This window comes from Eubalaena glacialis, chromosome 3 (genome assembly GCF_028564815.1).
Source record: "Eubalaena glacialis isolate mEubGla1 chromosome 3, mEubGla1.1.hap2.+ XY, whole genome shotgun sequence".
Taxonomy (NCBI): domain Eukaryota; kingdom Metazoa; phylum Chordata; class Mammalia; order Artiodactyla; family Balaenidae; genus Eubalaena; species Eubalaena glacialis.
The window spans coordinates 42,146,584-42,162,433 of NC_083718.1; the positions used below are offsets into that span (position 1 = coordinate 42,146,584).

The 15,850-nt window shown below is 38.4% G+C and overlaps 1 protein-coding gene across 8 annotated transcripts in view; it reads left to right on the top strand.

Moving 5' to 3' along the window:
* The window catches only part of HHAT (hedgehog acyltransferase), a 357,453-nt gene that overhangs the window by 37,359 nt on the left and 304,244 nt on the right, over positions 1-15,850 (top strand). The window lies entirely within an intron of this gene.

Sequence of the window (15,850 nt, forward strand, 5' to 3'; positions counted from 1 at the left end):
CCTACTGCACTGATGGTGGCTCTTTATCCCCAAGGGCACTTCCTGCTTAAAGTTTGTACAAGGAATTTTGTAAGCAAACTTCTCATATTTAGAAATGTTGAGTTGAAAGGAATATTCTTTTAAATTTGAAAGGATCGTACTCTATGCAGGGTACTGTGGGTATGCAAATGAGAAGTCTGACTCATCAACTTTGAGATTCTGCCAATACCATAGTATTCCTAGCATGCTTCAGGAACCACCATTAGGGGGCGAAGCAGAGGTCTACGTGGCTGGGCTTTAAACCCCGTCCTGGTTCAACCACGGAAACTGCAGTTTTTGTATGTGGTATATTGGGACTTTGAGTGTGGTTCTATTCCTTTCCTTTCCCTAACCACCAACACAATTAAAATACAGAACCCGAAAGAACTCCCTTGCTGCCTCTTTCTAGTCACACCCATCCTGCTCTCGCCATCCCTAACCCATGGAAGCCAGTTTTGTTTTTCCATCTCATGATTTTGTGATTTGAGAATGTTATATAAATGGAGTCATACAGTATTATAACCTTTTGAGACTGGCTCCCTCCCCCGCCCCCAGCTTAATGCCCTTGAGATTCATACAAGTTGTGTGTATCAGTAATTTATTCCTTTTCTTTGCAGGGTATTAGTTAATGATATGGATGGACCGCAGTTTGTTTAACCATTTGATCTGTGAAGGACATTTCGGTTGTTTCCAGTTTTTGGCTATTATAAATAAATCTGATGTGAATATTTGTGTACAGGTTTTCGTGTGAACTTAAGTTTTATTTTCTCAGGGATAAATACCCAGGTGTTTGATTGCTGGATTGTATGATAAGTACATGTTTGGTTTTATAAAAAACTGTATGAACTGTTTTCCAAAATGGCTCTACCATTTTACATTCCCACCAAAAAAATGTATGAGATCCTCAGTTTCTCTGCATACTTGCTAGCATAAGGCCTTATTAACATTTTAAATTTCAGCTATTCTGATTAGGTGGGTAGTGATACCTCATCATGGTTTTAATTTGCATTTCCCTAATAGTTAAAGATGTTGAACATATCTTCATGCGCTTATTTGTCATCTCTATATACTCTTTGGTGAAATTCTGTTCCTATCTTTTGCCCATTTTTACTTGGATTGTTTGGTTTATTTTTACTGTTGAGTTCAGAGAGTTCTCTGTATAGTCTAGATACTAGTTCTTTGTCAGGTAGGTGGTTTGCAAATATTATTTCTCAGGCAGTAGCTTGACTTTTCATCCTCTTGGTAGGGTCTTTCACAGAAATCCAGTTTATTAATTTTTTTTTCTCTTAAGAACTGTGCTTTTGGTGTCACGTCTAAGTACTCTTGGCCTAGTTTTATGACCCAAAGATTTTCTCTTTTTTTTTTTTCCCCACAAAGTTTCCTAGTTTTGTATTTTACCTTTAAGTCTATGATCCCTTTTGGGTTAATTTTTGTGTTAATTTAGGTAGAGATTTATTATTATTATTTTTTTGCTTATGGATGTCCAGTTGCTACAGCACCTTTTGTTGAAAAGACTGTCTTCCTCTATTGAATTGTTTCGCACCTTTGTCATAAATCAATTGGCCAGACTTGTGTGGCTCTATTTCTGGGTTTTCATTTCTGTTCCATTGATATATGTATCTGTCTTTACACTAATGCCACATTACTTGATTTTCTTGATTACTGGTGAGTCTTAAAATCAAGTAATGTAATCTAACTTTATTCTTTTTTTCAAAATTGTTTTAGCTCATTTAGTTCCTTTGCCTTTCCAAATATGCTTTAGAATAAGCTTTTCTATATCTACAAGACTTTTTGCTGGGATTTTGATAGACTTCTGTTAAATTTATAGATCAATTTGGAAAATTGATGTCTTCACTATGTTGAATTTTCCAATCCATGAACACAGTGTATCTTTAGATTTATTTACATCTTTTTGGATTTATTTCATTAGTATTTTGTAGTTTTTAGGAGACAAATTCTATACATGTTTTGTTACATTTATGCCCAAGTATTTTATTTTTTGAGTGATTATAAATGGTTTTACATTTAAAATTTCAATTTCCACATGTTCATTGCTAGCATATAGAAGTACAGTTGGCTTTTATATGTTGATCTTATATCCTATGGCTTTTCTGAGCTCATTTATTCCTTATTGGAGGGGTTTTTTCCTTTCTTTTTGGACAGACTTGTTGAGTTTTTCTGTGTAAACAATCGTGTCACCTGCAAATCGGGACATTTTCATGTCTTCCTTTTCAATCTATATGACTCTTATTTTCTTTTCTTATTGTGCTGGCTAGGATTTCTAGTATTATGTTGAATAAGAGTTATGAGAGTGTACATCCTTGTTTTTTTCGCAGTCTTAACCATTACGATCAGTCTTTCACCATTAAGTATGATGTTTCTGTAGGTTTTTCTGTAGATGTTCTTTATCAATGAGAGGAAGTTTCCCTCTATTCCTAGTTTTCTGAGAATTTTTATGAATTAGTATTGAATTTTGTTAGATGTTTTTTCGGCATCAATTGATATGATGATGCGATTTTTCTTCTTTAATTAAGAAAATGTTAATATGTTGGATTACTTTGATTAATTTTTGAATATTGAACCAGCCTTGCATCGCTGGGATAAACTCCACTTGGTCATGGTGTATAATTATTTTATATATGTAGCTGGACTACACTTGCTGATATTCTGCTGAGATTTTTCTTGTCTGTGTTCCTGAGGGATATTAGACTGTAGTTCTCTCTTTCTCTCTGAGTACTGTCTATGTCTGATTTCTGACTGATTATATATGGTCTTGTATTTTTAATTTCAGATTTCATGTGTTTATTACTAGACTTAGAAAATGAGTTGGGGAGTATCTCCCCTCTTAAAGAGAGGTTCTTTAGGTGTCAGGTAGAATTCTTTAGTGAAACCACGTGGGACTGGAGATTTCTTTTTAGGGATTTTAAAACTATGAATTCAATTTGTTTGATGGTTAAAATGATATATATATATATTTTTTAATTTTTAAATTAAATTAAATTTATTTTTTTATGCAGCAGGTTCTTATTAGTCATCAATTTTATACACATGACTGTATACATGTCAATCCCAATCGCCCAATTCATCACACCACCACCCCCACCCCCCGCCGCTTTTCCCCCTTGGTGTCCACACCTTTGTTCTCTACATCTGTGTCTCAATTTCTGCCCTGCAAACCGGTTCATCTGTACCATTTTTTAGGTTCACATATATGCGTTAATATACGATATTTGTTTTTCTATTTCTGACTTACTTCACTCTGTATGACAGTCTCTAGATCCATCCATGTCTCAACAAATGACCCAATTTCGTTCCTTTTTATGGCTGAGTAATATTCCATTGTATATATGTACCACATCTTCTTTATCCATTCGTCTGTCGATGGGCATTTAGGTTGCTTCCATGACCTGGCTATTGTAAATAGTGTGGCAATGAACATTGGGGTGCATGTGTCTTTTTGAATTATGGTTTTCTCTGGGTATATGCCCAGTAGTGAGATTGCTGGATCATATGGTAATTCTATTTTTAGTTTTTTAAGGAACCTCCATACTGTTCTCCATAGTGGCTGTATCAATTTACATTCCCACCAACAGTGCAAGAGTGTTGCCTTTTCTCCACACCCTCTCCAGCATTTGTTGTTTGTAGATTTTCTGATGGTGCCCATTCTAACTGGTGTGAGGTGATACCTCATTTTAGTTTTGATTTGCATTTCTCTAATAATTAGTGATGTTGAGCAGCTTTTCATGTGCTTCTTGGCCATCTGTATGTCTTCTTTGGAGAAATGTCTATTTAGGTCTTCCGTCCACTTTTGGATTGGGTTGTTTGTTTTTTTAATATTGAGCTGCATGAGCTGTTTCTATATTTTGGAGATTAATCCTTTGTCCGTTGATTCGTTTGCAAATATTTTCTCCCATTCTGAGGGTTGTCTTTTCGTCTTGTTTATGGTTTCCTTCACTGTGCAAAAGCTTTTAAGTTTCATTAGGTCCCATTTGTTTATTTTTGTTTTTATTTCCATTACTCTAGGAGGTGGATCAAAGAAGATCTTGCTGTGATTGATGTCAAAGAGTGTTCTGCCTATGTTTTCCTCTAAGAGTTTTATAGTGTCCAGTCTTACATTTAGGTCTCGAATCCATTTTGAGTTTATTTTTGTGTATGGTGTTAGGGAGTGTTCTAATTTCATTCTTTTACATGTAGCTGTCCAGTTTTCCCAGCACCACTTATTGAAGAGACTGTCTTTTCTCCACTGTATATCCTTGCCTCCTTTGTCATAGATTAGTTGACCATAGGTGAGTGGATTTATCTCTGGGCTTTCTATCTTGTTCCATTGATCTGTGTTTCTGTTTTTGTGCCAGTACCATATTGTCTTGATTACTATAGCTTTGTAGTATAGTCTGAAATCAGGGAGTCTGATTCCTCCAGCTCCGTTTTTTTCCCTCAAGACTGCTTTGTCTATTCGGGGTCTTTTGTGTCTCTATACAAATTTTAAGATTTTTTGTTCTAGTTCCATAAAAAATGCCATTGGTAATTTGATAGGGATTGCATTGAATCTGTAGATTGTTTTGGGTAGTATAGTCATTTTCACAATACTGATTCTTCCAATCCAACAACATGGTATATCTCTCCATCTGTTGGTATCATCTTTAATTTCTTTCATCAGTGTCTTATAGTTTTCTGCATACAGGTCTTTTGTCTCCCTAGGTAGGTTTATTCCTAGGTATTTTATTCTTTTTGTTGCAATGGCAAATGGGAGTGTTTCCTTAATTTCTCTTTCAGATTTTTCATCATTAGTGTATAGGAATGCAAGAGATTTCTGTGCATTAATTTTGTATCCTGCAACTTTACCAAATTCATTGATTAGCTCTACTAGTTTTCTGGTGGCATCTTTAGGATTCTCTATGTATAGTATCATGTCATCTGCAAACAGTGACAGTTTTACTTCTTCTTTTCCAATTTGGATTCCTTTTATTTCTTTTTCTTCTCTGATTGCCGTGGCTATGACTTCCAAAACTATGTTGAATAATAGTGGTGAGAGTGGACATCCTTGTCTTGTTCCTGATCTTAGAGCAAATGGTTTCAGTTTTCCACCATTGAGAATGATGTTTGCTGTGGGTTTGTCATATATGGCCTTTATTATGTTGAGGTAGGTTCCCTCTATGCCCACTGTCTGAAGAGTTTTTATCATAAATGGGTGTTGAATTTTGTCAAAAGCTTTCTCTGCATCTATTGAGATGATCATATGGTTTTTATTCTTCAATTTGTTAATATGGTGTATCACATTGATTGATTGGCATATACTGAAGAATCCTAGCATCCCTGGGATAAATCCCACTTGATCGTGGTGTATGATCCTTTTTTTTTTTTTAATTTTATTTATTTATTTATGGCTGTGTTGGGTCTTCGTTTCTGTGCTAGGGCTTTCTCTAGTTGTGGCAAGGGGGGGCCACTCTTCATCGCAGTGCACAGGCCTCTCACTATCACGGCCTCTCTTGTTGCGGAGCACAGGCTGCAGACGCGCAGGCTCAGTAATTGTGGCTCACGGGCCTAGTTGCTCCACGGCATGTGGGATCTTCCCAGACCAGGGCTTGAACCCGTGTTCCCTGCATTGTCAGGCAGATTCTCAACCACTGCGCCACCAGGGAAGCCCTATGATCCTTTTAATGTGTTGTTGGATTCTGTTTGCTAGTATTTTGTTGAGGATTTTTGCATCTATATTCATGAGTGATATTGGTCTGTAATTTTCTTTTTTTGTAGTATCTTTGTCTGGTTTTGGTATCAGGGTGATGGTGGCCTCATAGAATGAGTTTGGGAGTGTTCCTTCCTCCACAATTTTTTGGAAGAGTTTGAGAAGGATGGGTGTTAGCTCTTTTCTAAATGTTTGATAGAATTCACCTGTGAAGCCATCTGGTCCTGTACTTTTGTTTGTTGGAAGATTTTTAATCACAGTTTCAATTTCATTACTTGCGATTGGTCTGTTCATATTTTGTATTTCTTCCTGGTTCAGTCTTGGAAGGTTATACCTTTCTAAGAATTTGTCCATTTCTCCCAGGTTGTCCATTTTATTGGCATAGAGTTGCTTATAGTAGTCTCTTAGGATGTTTTGTATTTCTGCGGTGTCTGTTGTAACTTCTCCTTTTTCATTTCTAATTTTATTGATTTGAGTCCTCTCCCTCTTTTTCTTGATGAGTCTGGCTAATGGCTTATCAATTTTGTCTACCTTCTCAAAAAAACCAGCTTTTAGTTTTATTGATCTTTGCTCTTGTTTTCTTTGTTTCTATTTCATTTATTTCTGCTCTGATCTTTATGATTTCTTTCCTTCTGATAACTTTGGGTTTTGTTTGTTCTTCTTTCTCTAGTTCCTTTAGGTGTAAGGTTAGATTGTTTATTTGAGATGTTTGTTGTTTCTTGAGGTAGGCTTGTATAGCTATAAACTTCCCTCTTAGAACTGCTTTTGCTGCATCCCATACGTTTTGGATCGTCGTGTTTTCATTGTCATTTGTCTCTAGGTATTTTTTGATTTCCTGTTTGATTTCTTCACTGATCTCTTGGTTAGTTAGTAATGTATTGTTTAGCCTCCATGTGTTTGTGTTGTTTACGTTTATTTCCCTGTAATTCGTTTCTAGTCTCATAGCGTTGTGGTCAGAAAAGATGCTTGATATGATTTCAATTGTCTTAAATTTACTGTGGCTTGATTTGTGACCCAAGATGTGATCTATCCTGGAGGATGTTCCGTGTGCACTTGAGGAGAAAGTGTAATCTGCTGTTTCTGGATGGAAAGTCCTATAAATATCAATTAAATCTCTCTGGTTTATTGTGTTATTTAACGCTTCTGTTTCCTTATTTATTTTCATGTTGGATGATCTGTCCATTGGTGTAAGTGAGGTGTTAAAAGTCCCCGACTATTATTGTGTTACTGGTGGTTTCCTCTTTTAGAGCTGTTAGCAGTTGCCTTATGTATTGAGGTCCTCCTATGTTGGGTGCATATATATTTATAATTGTTATATCTTCTTCTTGGATTTATCCCTTGATCATTATGTAGTGTCCTTCCTTGTCTCTTGTAACATTCTTTATTTTAAAGTCTATTTTATCTGATATGAGTATTGCTACTCCAGCTTTCTTTTGATTTCCATTTGCATGGAATATCTTTTTCCATCCCCTTACTTTCCGTCTGTATGTGTCCTTAGGTCTGATGTGGGTCTCTTGTAGACAACATATTTATGGGTCTTGTTTTTGTATCCATTCAGCAAGCCTGTGTCTTTTGGTTGGAGCATTTAATCCATTCACGTTTAAGGTAATTATCGATTTGTATGTTCCTATGACCATTTTCTTTATTGTTTTGGGTTTGTTCCTGTAGGTCCTTTTCTTCTTTTGCATTTCCAACTTAGAGAAGTTTCTTTAGCATTTGTTGTAGAGCTGGTTTGGTGGTGCTGAATTCTCTTAGCTTTTGCTTGTTTGTAAAGCTTTTGATTTCTCCATCGAATCTGAATGAGATCCTTGCCAGGTAGAGTAATCTTGGTTGTAGGTTCTTCCCTTTCATTACTTTAAGTATATCCTGCCACTCCTTCTGGCTTGTAGAGTTTCTGCTGAGAAATCAGCTGTTAACCTTATGGGTGTTCCCTTGTATGTTATTTGTCGTTTTTCCCTTGCTGCTTTCAATAATTTTTCTTTGTCTTTAATTTTTGCCAATTTGCTTACTATGTGTCTTGGCGTGTTTCTCCTTGGGTTTATCCTGTATGGGACTCTCTGTGCTTCCTGGACTTGGGTGGCTATTTCCTTTCCCATGTTAGGGAAGTTGTTGACTATAATCTCTTCAAATATTTTCTCGGGTTCTTTCTCTCTCTCTTCTCCTTCTGGGACCCCTATAATGCAAATGTTGTTGCGTTTAATGTTGTCCCAGAGGTCTCTTAGGCTGTCTTCATTTCGTTTCATTCTTTTTACTTTATTCTGTTCTGGAGCTGTGAATTCCACCATTCTGTCTTCCAGGTCATGTATCCGTTCTTCTGCCTCAGTTATTCTGCTATTGATTCCTTCTAGTGTAGTTTTCATTTCAGTTATTGTATTGTTCCTCTCTGTTTGTTTGTTCTTTAATTCTTCTAGGTCTTTGTTAAACATTTCTTGCATCTTCTTGATCTTTGCCTCCATTCTTTTTCCGAGGTCCTGGATCATCTTCACTATCATTATTCTGAATTCTTTTTCTGGAAGGTGCCTATCTCCACTTCATTTAGTTGTTTTTCTGGGGTTTTATCTTGTTCCTTCATCTGGTACATAGCCCTCTGCCTTTTCATCTTGTCTCACTTTCTGTGAATGTGGTTTTTGTTCCACAGGCTGCAGGATTGTAGTTCTTTCAGCTTCTGCTGTCTGCCTTCTGGTGGATGAGGCTATCTAAGAGGCTTGTGCAAGTTTCCTGTTGGGAGGGACTGGTGGTGGGTAGAGCTGGCTGTTGCTCTGGTGGGCAGACCTCAGTAAAACTTTCATCTGCTTGTCTGCTGATGGGTGGGGCTGGGTTCCCTCCCAGTTGGTTGTTTGGCCTGAGGCAACTCAACACTGGAGACTACCTGGCCTCTTTGGTGGGGCTAATGGCGGACTCTGGGAGGGCTCACGCCAAGGAGTACTTCCCAGAACTTCTGCTGCCAGTGTCCTTGTCCCCACAGTGAGCCACAGCCTTCCCGCGCTTCTGCTGGAGACCCTCCAACACTGGCAGGCAGGTCTGGTTCAGTCTCCGCTGGGGTCACTTCTCCTTCCCCTGCATCCTGATGTGCACACTACTTTGTGTGTGCCCTCCCAGAGTGCGGTCTCTGTTTCCCCCAGTCCTGTCGAAGTCCTGCAATCAAATCCCACTAGCCTTTAAAGTCTGATTCTCTAGGAATTCCTCCTCCCGTTGCTGGACCCCCAGGTTGGGAAGCGTGACTTGGGGCTCAGATCCTTCACTCCAGTGGGTGGACTTCTGTGGTATAAGTGTTCTGCAGTCTGTGAGTCACCCACCCAGCGGTTATGCGATTTGATTTTACTCTGATTGCGCCCCTCCTACCGTCTCATTGTGGCTTCTCCTTTGTCTTTGGATATGGGGTATCTTTTTTGGTGAGTTCCAGTGTCTTCCTGTTGATGATTGTCCAGCAGCTAGTTGTGATTCTCGTGCTCTCACAAGAGGGAGTGAAAGCACGTCCTTCTACTCCAGCATCTTGGTTCAGGGCCTGCCCTGTGATTTGTCTGAGAGGGGCTGAGAAGCTTAGGGGAGGCCAAAATGATATATTTTTATTGGGTGAATTTTGGTAGGTTGTGCTTTTTGAGGAATTAGGCCATTTAATCTAAGTTGTCAAATTTATGTATATAGAGTTTTTCTTAGTATGCCTTATTATCCTCATAATGTCTGTGGACTTTGTAGTGATATCCCCCTTTTTATTCCTGATTTTGGTAATTTGGGTCATCTTGTTCTTTATTTTTTCCTTGTTTTCTGGAAACTTATGAGCGTATTGATTTTTACAGAGAACCAGCTTTTTGTTTCATGAGTTTTCTCTATTTTTCTGTTTTTGTTTTCATTGATTTCTGCTCTTTATGTCCTTCTTCTTGCTTACTCTGTGTTTGTTTTGCTCCTCATTTTCTAGTTTCTTGTGGTGGTAGCTTAGAGTTTTGAGATTTTTACTCTAATGTAACTGTTTAGTGTTTTGTATTTTCTTCAGCATTGCTTTAGCTATACATTTTGATAAATTGTCTTTTCATTTTTTAAAAAATTAATTTTTGTTGGGTCTTCGTTGCTGCATGGGGGCTTTCTCTAGTTGTGGCGAGCGGGGTCTACTTTTTGCTGTGGTGCGCAGGCTTCTCATTGCGGTGGCTTCTGTTTGTTGCACGGCACGGGCTCTAGGTGTGGGGCCTTCAGTAGTTGTGGCATGCAGGCTCAGTAGTTGCTCCATGGCATGTGGGATCTTCCCAGACTAAGGCTCGAACCCATGTCCCGTGCATTGGCAGGTGGATTCTTAACCACTGCGCCATCAGGGAAGTCCCTGTCTTTTCATTTTTATTCAGTTCTATTTATTTTTTATTTCCCTCAAGACTTCCTCTTTGACTCGTGTTATTTAGAAAAGTGTTTGGAGATTTTCCTATTATCTTTCTGATACTGATTTCTCATTTGATTTCATTGTTGTCAGAGAATACACTCTGTATGATGAAATTCTTTTAAATTTGTTGGGATTTGTTTTATGGCCCAGGATATAGTCTATCTTAATGAATGTTCCATGGGTACTTGAAAAGAATGTGTATTCTGATGTTGTTGAATGGCATGTTCTACAAATGTTGATTAGATCCTGCTGGTTGGTAGTGGTAAGTTTTTTTGTATCCTTAATGATTTTCTGTCTGGTAGTTTCATCAGTTGCTGAGAGAGAGGTGTTAAAGCCTCCAAATATAGTTGTGGATTTGTCTATTTTTATCTGTTCTATCAGTTTTTGCTTCATATGTTTTACAGCTCTGTTGTTTGGTGCATATACATTTAGGATTGTTATGTCTTCTTGATGGATTGACTGTTTTATCATAACTTAATGATCGTTTCTGACGCTGGTGATTTTCTTTCACTGAAATCTACTTTATCTGATATTAATATAGTCACTACTGCTTTCTTTTGATTAATATTTGTAGGCCATATCCTTTTCTAGCCTTTTATTTTCAACCTACCTATATCGTTATTTTGAAGTGAATTTCTTGTAGACGGCATAGAGTTGGATTGCTTCTTAAAAGTCCATTCTGCCAATCTCTGTCTTTTAATTGGTATATTTAATTTGATTGGGTTCAGATTCTTGAATCTTTAGGTTTATTCCTTTTGCAAATTTGGGAAATTTTTAGTTTTTATTTCTTTGAATATTTTTTCATCCCCACATTTTTCTCCTTTCTTTCTAGGATTCCAATGACACAAATGTTAGACCTTTTATAACCGTGTTACAGGTCCCTGAGGCTCTGTTTATTTTTTTCAGCCTATTTTTTTTCTCTGTTATTCAGACTGTGTAATATCTGTTGACATATCTTTAAGCTCAATGATTCTTTCCTCTGTCATCTACCTCTGCTATTAAGTCCATCCAATGAGTTATTTTATTTTATTTATTCCTTAAGTCCTGAGGTCCCTAGCCAGTCTGCCTTCTTCTTTCCATCTTTCAGAATCTTCTTATGTTTGTTTTATAATTACATCCAGGGTTTTTAGCTGTCCTTAGTGGGAGGGTTAGGGAGAAATGTGTTCATTGTATCTTGACTGGAACTAGAAGTCTCTGTGTTGAAGTATTTAAAATAAGTTCAGACATGATAAAAAAAAGATAAGTCATTTTAATAATAAATAAGTTTCTGCAGAGAGATGGTTGAGGCAATGCACTGTGGGGGAATGGTTGGTGGAGATGTGCCCGGAAGATGTGGTGAGCCTTGGATCTTGTTCTTGTTTGTCTCCATTCCTGGCCTTGGAGGTATCTCAGCTACTGTGATGGCTGACAAGTCTAAGGGATGCTTTGGGAGGGAAAGGTATAGAAAACCTCCCTTCTCCTGTGTGTTTCTCCTTTACTCTCATACTACTACCACACTTACAGTACTTCTGACACCAGCTGTGTGTGTGGTTTCCCCACACCAAGCAGTTCTGCAAAACAGCTGGGTGTCCTACAGTTTAACTCAATTCTGACACTACCTGGAGATAGCATCAGATCCCACAGGTTAAGGGCTCAACCCCACAAGACTGCTCCCCCTACCTCCCTTAAGATGCCAACTGCAAGTCCAGTTTGTTACCTGTGTTTCTGACCAACTGGTTTTAAATTGGAGCTTCCCACCACCCCTTCCTCGGGTTCAATTAATTTGCTAGAGCAGCTCACAGAACTCAGGAAAATAGTTAACTTACTGTTTACTGGTTTGTTATAAAAGGATATAATAAAGCATACAGATGATCATCCAGATGGAAGAAATGCATAGGGCAGGGTATGTGGGAAGGGGCATGGAGTTTTCATGCCCTCTCCAAGAGCATCACTCTCCCAGTACCTCTATGTGTTCACCAATCCGGAAGCTCTCTGAACCCTGTCCTTTTGGGATTTTTATGGAGGCTTCCTCATGTAGGCAGGATCGATTATTAACTTCATTTCTAGGCCTTCTCCCTTCTCTGGACAATGAGGAGTGGGGTGCTGAAAATTCCAAGCTTCTAATCCCGGCCTGGTCTTTCTGGTGACCAACCCGCATCCAGTAGCCCACTGAAAGTCACCTTATTAGAATAAAAGACACTGCTGTTACTCAGGAAATTCCAGGGGATTTAGAAGCTTTGTGTCAGGAACCAGGGTCAAAGACCAAATATTCAAACAAAAGGTGTTCCTAGTGCTCTTATCACAGGAAATTACACGGTTTCAGAAGTTCTGTGCTAGGCACCATGGGCAGTCAACAATATACATTTTCTATTATTTCACAGGGAGGTCTCTCTTTGAGAACTTGGGCAGCCAGCTAATGGGCAAAGGGGACAGATTGAAAAGATACATGGGAGAATCCTTCCACATACTCTGATTGCTCACTTTCCTGGTCTTTCATGCAGTGTGTAAAATTCAAGGAGAGAAATGGTATGTGGGATTATGAAAAGCTCCCCTCCTCCCCCCTGGATGGATGGCAAAATGTCAGTTTTTCCTTTTTCTCTCTTGTATTATTCTTATCTTTCTTAATTGGCCTTCTGCCCTGGGAACCTTCAATATTTTGGGATTCCATCTGGAGTTGCAGTTTGCTAGTATTTGCCCACCACAGAGACGTTACATGTTAATGAGTTTTCTTGAATGTGTGAAGACTTCCTAAGAAGAAAGCAAATTCTCTGAGCGTGAGGGCCATTTTAGGGGCCATGGCTTCCAAAGGACTGGGGATCATTTTTTTTCTCCATGTTACTGTGACTTAGTCTTTTTGGTGTTCTGGATGAGTGACACTAATGAGATGCATGATTCATTAGCATAGTTTGTAGCTGGGAAATCTTATGAGCTTGTATAACTTGCTGTCTAGCCATCCCATTCTATTACTTTTTTTTTTTTTTTTTGGTCATGACCCCTAACTTATTTAGCAGTTTTATTAATTGTTTATAGCTCATTTCTCCACATACCTTATAGAAAATATGGTTAGTGTTTTTCCAGTTTGAGAGATATAGAGACTATAATATAGTTTTTGTACCTTTGATTTCATACCAGAATTTAATATTTCTTTTAAAAAATTGATTCTTTGTTAGCTTTAGGAAGAAAGAAAGGGAGAAATATGGAACTGACAAAGTATGGAGAGAGAATCTATATATGTTTGATCACGTATATTGCACATATCTTGAATAATCTGGAGCAACTTCTAGAAAGCAGGGAGGTAGAGGTATAGCCTGAGGATGTTACTGAGTTTGGGTTGGCAATTGGGTTGAAGAGATTCAAAGAATCCACCCACATTAATTAGGTCCCCTTGATGAATTAAGTCATTTTGAGAGGTTTTCTCTTTCCTTCTTGTGCAGAACACCTCCCACCCCCATTATACCCTGGACCTATTTGCAAGGCTTAGATCCTGAGGGCCAGTTAAGAGACTGGATGGTACGTGTTAAACAGTACTGTTGTTACCGAGTCCAAGCTTGCTCTGCTTGCCGCACGACAGGCCAATAAATCGGGAGATGAGGCGTTGAGGCAAGGAATAGCGACTTTATTTGGAAAGTCGGCAGACTGAGAAGATGGCGGACTAGGGTCCCCAAAAAACCATCTTACGGGGTCTGGATGACAGTTTCTTTTATAGAACAGAAGGGGAGGAGGTGAGGAAGTACAGTAAAAAGGCCATTTATCTTGTAAAATAGGATGGGATGTTCTGCAGCCATTCACAGGTGGGCAGGGTCAGAATGTCTCTCTGTGAGCTGAACAAAAACCTTTTAGTTTAACAGGCAGAGGGGCAGGGTTCCTTGTGGCAGGCCATTATGTACGCTTACAGCCATAGACAGTGATTATAATAACAAAAGCAGTGAAAAGCAAAGGTTAAAATAAAAGAAGCAGATCCAACATGGAGTCAGAATTGGCTCTTCCCTTTTGCACTGTTTGTGCTAGTCCTGTTGATGGTGTCCCCACCCTTGTGAGCATCTTCTTTACCTGGGCAGGATGGTAAAGACGTTTAAGCAGAGACTTGTTATTTACAGAAAAAAAAAAAGTTTTGTTAGTGAAAATATTTTATCTTTGAGGAAATGTTGGGGAAAGAGTGTTGTCTCTGGAAATTGTGAGCAGTAAAATAATTTAGTTCAAATTATTTTAGAAATAGCAAAGCATCTGTTGAAAGATAAGGAAAACTCTTCCAATAATTGCTAAATGAATCATTAGCCTGAGTTCATCCAGAGAGCAGTGCTGCTTCTGTGCAAAATCCCTACAAATTAGTCATCTTTTTTTTCCTTCCCCTTTGGAGAATTATAGACCATTAAGGTGAGCTTGCTGCCTTTGAATGTGTAGGGAAACATTTCTGGATTCAAGTATCTTATAAAGGTTTTCTCTATTCATAGATAAGTTTTGCTCAGTGTGCTTGGGAATTAGGTATGGTCTCAAAGTACATAATATGCACAAATGCTGTTTATGAATTAGATATGCAAAAGTGTTTAGTGTTTCTGTTGTATTCCTTTTTTTTGCAAAATGTTGGATATGAGGTAAGGAAAACAGTAAATATATACAGCTCTCCTTGTTTTCCCTATCCAAGGAGAAAATAGCTATGGTAATGAAAAATATAGACCAGTGGGTAAGGTAGATAATTTTCTATTTGGTTTTGAAATCCATAAATTTGTGCACTTATGAATGTGAAACACTCACTGCCTTCATTATCCAGTTCTAGAACACTCCTTGGAGTGATCTACCTGGTGTTTTTTTCTCCATTTATTTTTCTCCACCGAATAATGTTCTTCAAAGTGAATTATTTTCATAATGCTTCTATAATACAGCTAGAGCTGTACTGCAGTCAGAAGAAAAATCCTTTCCAAAGTATGTTGATCAAGGCTCCATTGCAGACAACAGAATCCACCCCAGTCAGTTTAAGCAGAAAGGACTTTATTGCAGGGATTTAAGGAGATTTCAGAATAGTCGAAAGGACTATAGGGATGGGCACTAAGTAAGGTTCCTGGAGCAATTCCCAGAGCCACCCTGTAAAACTGTGGCTGCTGCCCAGCTCCTGGCTGGAGAACGCAGTGCTATGGTGCACTAGCAAAAGCTGCCACACCAGGAAGCTACAGCACCTCTGGACTGACTGGACCCTGGAGCCTCCACCGTGGCTGCTGCAGAATAACAAGAGCCTCTGCCACCATCCTTTCAGAAGTCTCAAAGCCCATACATTTTTATGTTCGTTCTTTCACCTTCAAGTCTGCGTGTGTGTATTTTTTCATCAGAAGCTAGGTCCAAAGGGAACATGCTAGCTACAGGGAATTCTGGGAAATGTAGTTTTTTGCCTTCTAACCTCTAATGTATAGGAAGTCAAGCTAGAAGTGGTCAGAGGAGTATTGATTGAGGCAATTGGCAGTATCAGCCACACAGAGCAGATATTTTATTTTGAGAAGAAGGTTAAGATGGTTGCTTTCCCAAGACATTTTAGATGTTGCAGCTTTTCTGAATGCAGATGTTCCCCTTTTGTTAATCATGGATTCACTCCTTTCCAGTCCAGTTTCTAGAACCTTTCTGATTTCCTTTCTTTTGACTGGGTTTGAGGGAATCTTGAGCAGGTCCCCTCTCTACCTCTATCTATCTCCATATCTATGAGTATCTCTATCTGTTTCAGAATATACAGCTTGAAAACTCTCAGATTTATGTTTCTGGGGCTATCAGAATAAAATAGAGTTTGTTGTTTGTTTTTTTGTTTGCATATTTACTTAACA